Source organism: Solanum tuberosum, unplaced genomic scaffold (genome assembly GCF_000226075.1).
Source record: "Solanum tuberosum cultivar DM 1-3 516 R44 unplaced genomic scaffold, SolTub_3.0 scf00640, whole genome shotgun sequence".
Classification (NCBI taxonomy): domain Eukaryota; kingdom Viridiplantae; phylum Streptophyta; class Magnoliopsida; order Solanales; family Solanaceae; genus Solanum; species Solanum tuberosum.
Genome location: NW_006239562.1, coordinates 1 through 9,930, shown reverse-complemented (window position 1 = coordinate 9,930; position 9,930 = coordinate 1). Strand labels below are relative to the sequence as shown.

Genomic DNA, 9,930 nt, shown 5'->3' with positions numbered 1-9,930 from the left:
ACTACCATTAGAAAAAGTAATCTTTGTGCATATGACCAAACCAACTTGGATATGTTTAGTTGAAAGTCAAGGTCTGTACAACATCCAACACTCATATCCTAACCAATCAAAATAAAATTGGAAAATGTTTTGGTCAAGGTCTATGCACCAACAATTTTTCATTGGAACATCACCAAAGACTGACTATACAACTAACCCCACTAAATATTTATCAGAAGAAGCTCTATAGACTTACGACAATCGAAAATTAATAGAAAATTGTCTTTTGCTATGTGCTATATAAACCTCATCAAAATTACTGAATAGAGACACAAAGCAAGAATTGAAACACTTACTTAGTAATTTTGATATATATTTTGAGGCGCGAAAATGGGCATTGGAAAACTTGCATTGTTTCTGCTATGCGCGTTTCTCTGTCAACTTGTTTTCTCCTCATCTTTACCTCATTTGTGCCTCAATGATCAAGCCCTTGCTCTTCTTCAATTCAAAAACACGTTTACTATAAATCTTGATGCTTCTTATAGTGGTTATTATCCTAAAACAGTTAAATGGAATAAGAGCGCAGATTGTTGTTCATGGGATGGAGTTAAGTGTGACGAGATGACAGGACAAGTGATTCAGCTTGATCTCAGTCGCAGCCAACTTCGAGGCGAGTTTCATTCCAACAGTAGCCTCTTTAAACTCGTTCATTTCACCTAAATTTGGTGAGCTTTCTAGTTTGACTCATCTTGATTTGTCATATTCAACTTTTACAGGTATAATGCCAGCAGAAATATCTCATCTTTCTAAATTGCACGTTCTTAGTATCGAGAGTGATCCATATGAGCTTAGATTCGAACCTCACAATTTTGAACTGCTCCTTAAGAACTTGACCCGATTAAGAGTGCTCCACCTTAGCTCTGTGAACATCTCTTCAACCATTCCTCTTAAATTCTCTTCTTATTTAACAAATCTAGGACTTTCAGACACGCAGATATACGGGATATTGCCCGAAGGAGTTTTCCACCTTTCCAACTTGGAATCTCTTGATTTATCAGACAATCCCCAGCTCACTGTTAGGTTTCCCACAACCAAATGGAATAGCAGTGCATCACTTATGAAGTTATATCTCAGTGGTGTGAATGCTACTGGTACGATACCAGAATCATTTGGTCATCTAACTTCACTGCATAGATTGAGAATAGCTTCTTGTAATCTCTCAGGGTCTATTCCTAAACCTCTCTGGAATCTCACCAACATAGAGGTTTTGGACCTTGGTTATAACCATCTTGAAGGACCAATTTCTGATTTCTTTAGATTTGGAAAGATCAGGTCGTTATCACTTAGAAATAACAACTTTAATGGCCAACTTGAGTTTTTATCCTTTAACAGATGGACGCAACTTGGATTATTAGATTGTTCAGCCAATTCCCTAACAGGTCCCATTCCTTCTAATGTAAGTGGTATGCAAAACCTATATTCACTCTTCTTGTCATCAAACCTCTTGAATGGGACTATACCTTCCTGGATATTCTCCCTCCCTTCAATAGGGATTTTAGACTTGAGTGATAACCATTTAAGTGAAAATATTCAGGAGTTCTATTCCGAATCATTGTATCGAGTTTCTCTAAAACAAAATCAGCTGCAAGGTCCTATTCCAAAGTCACTCTTAGATCTGCAGGGCCTACAATTTCTTCTCCTTTCACGAAATAATCTCAGTGGACAGATTGCTTCAACCATCTGCAATCTGACAAAACTGTTAGTGCTAGATTTGGGCAGCAATAATTTGGAGGGAACAATCCCACTATGTTTGGGTGAGATGAGTGGACTTTGGATTTTGGATTTAAGCAACAATAGTCTTAGCGGGAAAATTAATACAACTTTTAGTATAGGAAACCAACTTATAGTCATTAAATTTGACGGGAATAAGCTAGAGGGGAAAGTTCCGCAATCTTTGATCAATTGCACATATTTGGAAGTTGTTGATTTAGGTAACAATGAGTTGAGTGACACATTTCCTAAATGGTTGGGAGCCCTACCTTATTTGCAGATTTTGATTTTGAGATCAAATAAGTTCTATGGCCCTATAAAAGATTCAAGGACTGATAACTTGTTTGCTCAAATTCGAGTCATAGATCTCTCAGCCAATGGATTTAGTGGAGATTTACCAGTGAGTCCTTTTTTGAGAATTTTGAAGCCATGAAAATGATTGGATGAGAGCAGTGGAACCCGAGAGTATGTAGGAAATATATATTCTTATTATTACACGAATTCTTTGACAGTGACAACAAAGGGACTGGATCTTGAACTTCCTCGAGTTTTGACTACAGACATGATTATGGATCTCTCAAGGAATAGATTTGAAGGTCATATCCCAAGCATTATTGGAGATCTCGTTGGGCTTCGTACGTTAAACTTATCTCATAATGTCTTGGAAGGTGATATACCAGCATCACTGCACCAGTTATCTGTACTTGAATCATTGGATCTCTCATCCAACAAAATCAGTGGAGAAATTCCACAACAGCTTGCATCCCTCAAATCACTTGAAGTCTTAAATCTCTCTCACAATCATCTTGTTGGATGCATCCCGAAAGGAAACAATTTGATACGTTTGAGAACAGTTCATACCAAGGAAATGATGGGTTACGTGGATTTTCACTCTCAAAGGATTGTGGTGGTGATGATGGGGTAGCACAAACGACGAATCCAGTTGAGCTAGATGAAGAAGGAGGAAGAGATTCATCAATGATCAGTTGGCAGGCGGTTCTCATGGGTTATGGTTGTGGACTTGTTATTGGACTGTCCATAATATACATAATGTTGTCAACTCAATATCCAGCATGGTTTTCGAGAATGGATGTAGAATTGGAACACAAAATTCTTACGAGAATGAAAAGGCATAAGAAAAGATATTAGTGTGTTACCTCCAGGTATTCAATTTGATCTTTATCAATGAATTTGCTCATTTCCTTCATCCTTAAAGCTCTTAACTTTAATTTTTCATTTTTGAAAATTGCAGGATTCAAGTCTAGTATATATGTAGCCGGTGATGAAAATATAAGCCTAATTCTTTTGTAGTTTGTGATGTTTTTGAAGTGTGCATTTCCCTGTGAATAAAAGCATTAGTTTTTGTTTATCAATAGTTTGTTACATAGTAAGTAATTTCATTAACAAGCTAAACGTCTACCTATTAAGACTCTCCTTGGTGACAAAACAGAGTCTTGGATGCGGAAAACTGGTTTGAGTAGGCACACTATAGAAGACACTGTCTTCATAGTAAATTTCTGTGACTATCCTAGTGCATAAGCAAAGTGACGTCCTACTCGTAAAATATATTCGCCTTTGTTTTCTTTCCGAACTGTCCACCAGATAACACGGGATTGTGTGAACAAAATCTTATCAGAAAATAAAACACTGCCTGATAGTCGGAAAATTCTAAGATATACTGTTACTGTTATGTTGAGTATATAATTCTAAGCTATCACTGTGGCTATTTACAGAGGAGCACAATGCTCAATCGATCGATAAATAGTTAAGAAAGTAAAAGTAGGATGTGCAATATGAGCAAAACATCATTCCACATTAACTTGTTCCACAACATTTGTCAAAAGCAAACCTTTGGAACTGACAATAGCATATAACCAGTACCAAATCAGTGGTGGATCGGAAACAGAATTTTCATGGAGGAAATTCATCATCTACTGTATATACATATACAAAAAATTTGACCACGCATGTTAAGTGTAATTTTTTGGCAAAAGGGTTTGGATGAACTTCGTCTCCCCTCTAGCTCCACCCCGGGTTCCAAATGATAATTTCTCCATAACAACACGAACATTCAATTATATGTGTTGACTCTTCCATCAATCCACTTTAATGCTCCTCTTAATCACTTCTTGATTCTCTGTGTATAACGTGGTTGTTAGGTTTTTGATGTACCCAAAAAATTGCTTCTTGTCAACAGAAAGTTGTTCCTGAAGCCTGAAAGTTTCAACTTTCAACAATATCAACAACCTTGAAGTTCTAAAACTCGCAAATGGATATATCCATGTCGACATTATGCTGGGATTGAAAATTGCAGCAGTTAATGATCCCCATATGAAAAATAAACAATTAACGCAATCCAAATAAGAAGATGCAGAGGCATAGTCGTAGAGTTCATTAAATCTCTCAATTTGAAGAAAGGCAGCAGAGTCTTTTCCATCTTCCTTTTGCTCAGCACTGTAAAAAAAACTGATTCTCTTTCGTGTAGAAAGAATTTTATACCACTAGAACAAGTCATAGAACGATATCTATGTATATCCTTAAAATGTTTGTTTGAAAGACAAGAATTACAGTTCTTTAAGTCATGTAAAATTTTCTCATAAGTTAAAAATTTTCTTCTTGTTGTATTGTAGTAGAAAGGGAATATATAGAATGACATCGTTTTCACAAATTATGTGCAAAAAATTCTGCAAGGATTCGTCAAGATCGTCGTGGTTTTCGTCGGGGGTGATCCCTATTAAGGTATGTGAGATCATAGTGTTGGGTTGGTTCATTCCCCCACACGCCAAACTCATTTTAATTCCGAGAAAAGATTGGTTGTGTTGTTGAAGTTGTTGGTGGTGTTGTTGAAGTTGTTGGTTGTGTTGTTGAAGTTCCTTGTTGTATCGGTACATGTTTCCGGTTGTGATTTCGAGTTGAATCTATTGTATGTTGAGGGGTTTTGTGATATTAAGTGTTTGGGGCTGGAAACTTTGAAGTTTAGAAGGTTTAGAGTTGGAGAAACTAAGGAGAAAAGTTAAATTTTCGGGGAAAAGGACGGGGGCGTCGCGCCAGCCAGCGCCCCCCAAAAGGGACTCTAAAGTCCAGCCCTTGGGGCGGCGCGCCATGAAGAGCGCCCAGCAGGCCTCTCTGAAGGTTGAAGGCTGGCGCTCCGCGCCTCTCAGAGCGCCAAGGACGCCAAGTCTTCCCATTCATTCCCCCACTTTTTCCAACATGTCCTTGGTAATGTACCTATGTTTTATAGTTGTTTTCAACACTTTAAGGTACGCCTAAACATCAAGAACTCATCCATAAACATGAGATCATTACCCTTGAATCCATAATCCAATTCGAGGAAAGTTAGGATCAAAGTCAAGTGAAGTTAGAGCCAAACTTAGAATTTAAGAAGCAAGTCAAAGCAAGTCTTTAAAGTTTTCAAGAGTTTTTATTGAACATTTTAACTTCGTTTTAAGGTTCATGTTTCAAGTTAAGTAAAGAGTATAGAGTTTCAAGTTAAGTAAAGAGTATAGAGTTGAGTTCATTTTTCTCAAAAGTTATTAGGGAACTAAGTATTCCCAAAGAAGTTCATAAATGTTTTTCTCATCTGAGTAAGAAAGGAACCATGTTTTCCAAGAGAGCCTTTGGGCTAAGTTTTGAGCAATTTTTCTCAAACTAAAGAAAGATGTGTTTAAAACACTTATGAGCCAAAGTATTTTTGGGAGTAGTATTGAGCACCGAATTGGGGACGCGAGTTCATATTAACTCAACACTCCATAAGAACCATGTAGCCAACATGGGACTTGACGGGTCATTCTTTTTAGATGATCACGTAAGTTAAGCTAGTGGATCCACTAAGTAAAGTAAGGTCCTATATCACGGCAAGGTATAGGATGGTCCTTGGGAAATGTGAGGTAAAACGTTGCATCATTACTAGGGCTCATAGTGGTGGTTTTCGGTTAAAGAATCTCCCACTAAAGTTATATTACTTTTATATAAGTAAAGTTGAGTTTGTTATTGTTTTATCCTTAATGAATTAAGTTGTTTACACTGTTTTACAAGCTTAATGTATTGCATGTGTCTTATTGCTTTACATTTGAGTTCAGTTATTCATGAGTTGAACAGAGCCAAGGTAAGTGTTCTCTTGTACTCCTTTCAAGTTTAAGTTGTGGTTTAGCTTTCCAACTCGCATACTTGTACATTCAATGTACTGATGCCAGTTGGTCTGCATCTTATAATGATGCAGACGTAGGTACCCATGATCAGCATCCAGCACGTCGTTGATCCAGCTGAGCACTCTAGAGTCAGTGGTGAGCCTCTTTGCATTCTGAAGGACTCGATTATTTTGTGCTCCTAGTTTTGTTTTATTAGGATGTTGCAGGGTCTGTCCCAACATCCAGCTCAGTATTATAGAGGCTTCATAGTCAGTCAGTCAGTTAGTATTGAGTCTTTCATCTATGTATATATATAAATATTCTATTTTGAGACTCGAGTTGCCTTTTTGGCCAAGATTTTATCAGTTGGGTTGTTTTATGACCTTTTCATTACATGGAGTTATTCTGTTGAGTTAAGTTTTCCGCTGAGTTAAGTAAGCCAGGCCAAGGGTTCGCTTGGGGCTAACAATGGTCTTCGAGTGCCGGTCCCGCCCAGGGTGTAGACTAGGGGCGTGACATATATACGAGCCACTTTTGTGATAGAATTTTTCTGTTGGTTTTATTTGAACTTTTCTTTGCAATGGCTCGTGCATTGACTTGGTAATATGTAAATTTATTAGAATTATTAAAATATAAGTTTGATCATCATCAAGTTAATATACAATATGGTGCATAAATCAAATAACAATTTTATCCTAACTAATAAAAAATGAATTTTTGACGTGAAATGTTTTTGTCAAGGTCTATACACCAAGCAATACTCTTATCCTAACTAATCAAAAGTTTTGTGAATCTTTCACCTTTAGGTCAATGTTATACACTGAGTAACACTCTTATCCCAACCAATCAAAATTTTAAAGGATTTTCAACTTGAAAAAATGTTTTTATGGTGTATACACCAATCAATGTATTCTTATCCTAAATAATCAAACTCTCTTTGATTTATTGGCGTGAAAAGTTTTTTCAAGGCATATACACCAATAAATACTCTTATAGATTACTCTCGCTCTGAGAAGAATTTAATTGGTTATAAGTAATTGTTGCCTGTATTTAAAGTTGAAATTCTCAGTTATACTTTTTTTTAAAAATAATTCCTTTATATTTAATGCTTTAATTTTTTTATGTTTTATTTGATTTCCTTCACTTTTTCTTGTATCCATCCAAAATTAGCTTATATTAATATCAGACATTTGGAATTAAATTTGAAATCAAATCCAAAAGAAAGACAATGAAAATAAAAGATATAAATAAAATCAATAGGAAAAAAGAGAAAAAAATACGTATTTACGTATGCTTGAGAAAAATTTTAAATACAATGCAAAGAAAAACAAAAAATATTATGTGTGCCAACTTATTTTAAAAACAAGGCAAATAAAATAAGAAGAATTTTTTTAAAAAAAAAAAAAAACTAGCGTAGCTAATTGAAGAGTTATGATTTCATGTCAACACATAAAGTGCAAAGAAATATATAGAAAAAAATTTAGGGGGTACTAGGACCTCCGTAAATATAGGGTGTGTCCCTTTAATTTCGGTTATAGTTCAAGGGGTACTTATGCCTTCTCCCAATTTAAATTGATTACATAATTGTTCCCAATTGTTAAAGTTAATATTCTCATCACCAACGGATGTGGTACAGTGGATGAGGTTGCTCATCTCTTAACCAAAAGTCTCATGTTTGAGCCCTGGGTATAAAAAAATCCTTGGTAGAGAGCATTCCCCCCCCCCCCACCAAATGGGGCTCTACACTGTGCATGACACGAGTTTAAAATAGTCGGACTCCAATGTGTTTACCAGACACCGGATGATACACCAAAAAAGAAGAAGAATGGGGCTCAAGTCGTTATCACTAGGAAATAACAACTTTGACGGCCAACTTGAGTTCTTATCCTTTAACAGATGGACGCAACTTGTTGAGCTAGATTTTTCATTCAATTCCCTAACAGGTTCAATTACTTCTAATGTAAGTGGTATGCAAAACCTACATTCACTCTTCTTGTCATCAAACCATTTGAATGGGACTATACCATCATGGATATTCTCCCTCCCTTCACTAAGTTATTTAGACTTGAGTGATAACCATTTCAGTGGAAACATTGGGCTAGATCAAGAAGATGGGTTACATGGATTGCCACTCTCAAAAGATTGTGGCGGTGATGAAGGGGTACCACAAGCAACAACTACATATGGGCTAGATCAAGAAGAAGAAGAAGGAGATTCAACAATTATAAATTGGTAGGCTGTTCTAATGGGTTACGGTTGTGGATTTGTTATTGGACTGTCCATAATATACATAATGTTGTCAACTCAATATCCAGCATGGTTTTCGAGGATGGATGTAAAATTGGAACACAAAATTATTAAGAGAATGAAAAGACACAAGAAAAGAAATTACTATAGTGTGTAACCTCTAGGTGTTCAACTTAATCTCTATCCTTCAGAAGATAACATATTATATATCCATAAATTTTCTACCTCCTTCATCCTTAACGCTTTTAATTTTAATATTTCATTTTTGAAATTAGTAGGATTCAAGTCCATTGCATTGCTGGGATGCGAATAAAAGCTCTTACTTTCATAGTATGTGATGTTTCATAAAGTATTTTTGTTTTGTTTCGTCAAGTGTCTGTTACATTTTATATGTTCCAGCTTTCTTCTGTTGTGACTCAACAAATTCAGCATATTCAGTTGCAAGGAATAACCATAGAATTTCATAGAATGCAAAGGGATCAAAAGGGAACCCGAAATCGACAAAGCTCATTTTGTTGCAGTCCCTTTTACTCCCATGTTGACATACATCGTTAATGCTAGGGAAGAAATCATAGCATTTCCAAGTTCCATGTGTAAACCTGCTTGTTAACCATCATAGCAAATAAAGACATTAGTTTTCTTCTGTTGCGACATTAGATACTTATTTTATGTAATTACTCAGTTAGGTATTGTTTACTTCAAGAAGAGCAAAAAAGTTGATATCAGAATTAGCCTTTATACATTGAACTAATAATTTTCTTTGTAACAAACTGAATTTCTGAGACAGTCAGGCTCTTTTAGAACCAGGTAAAAGAGTAAGATAAAGATTCTTGCCTAAAGGAAAATAAAGATATAGGAAATAGACGTGTTCTTGAGCTTATGCTCGAAAGCAGTAAAGGGATTAGCTCAAAGGAGTACTAGATGTTCTGTTACAGCAAGTAGTTAAAAATACACGCAAGGCCTCGTACTCTAAAGAGCACGCAGCAAGTATAGTACTTAGGAAACTAATTAAATAAGTCATTCTCAATAGCAAAGCTCAGATCAAATTGATGATTATTTCTTCATCTTTACAGATAATAAGCTTCTTTCTTATGCAACATGTTTATCTGAACAAACTCTAGCTCCTTTTGAAACAAAATACGCAAGGCGCAAGTTATGTATTACAAAGGCATAGTTTATTCCTACAGTAACTTATGTTATCTAAATGTTTGCCTTTGCGAATTAGATACTACATAATTTATGTATCTAACCAGAGGCGGATCCAAAATTAACTAGAATGACCTCATGTTAATATTGTGGATCCGCCCAACAAACTGCTTCTTGTCAAAAGAAGGTTGCTCCTGAAGTTTCAACAATATCAACAACCTTGACTGTTTCATCATCAACACCTTCAGCAGATGGATTCGCTCCCGATGTTTAAATCAGAGATAAGGTCATCACCGGAGAGAATGACAACCCTATTTTCTACTGCTCTGTTAACTAATTTCATAATTGGATCAGTTTTAATGATTTCAGCTGCAACAAAAAATAATATAAGATGTAATAAGAGACTATCGATGTCAAGTCTTTTACACATTTCAAGTATACAATTTTAATTGTTATCATAGAGCAAAAGATCCTGTTCTGTGGACTGAATTTTCCCATTTTGTAGTTCAATACTTGCTACTGAAGGGATGTTAATGCATGCAAAACCAACCATGACAGCTGCTGCTCCGTCCTGGTGGGACGAAATTCACTTCCCTTCAATGTGGAAGGACATACAACCCAAAGTCACATCATCATGCACGTCCTGTGATGGAGTGATTTT

At 36.0% G+C, this 9,930-nt stretch overlaps 1 pseudogene; it reads left to right on the top strand.

The window, feature by feature from the left end:
* The first annotated feature begins 308 nt into the window (after positions 1-308).
* LOC102598376 (receptor-like protein 12) lies at positions 309-3,099 on the top strand (annotated as a pseudogene).
* Positions 3,100-9,930: the final 6,831 nt, after the last annotated feature.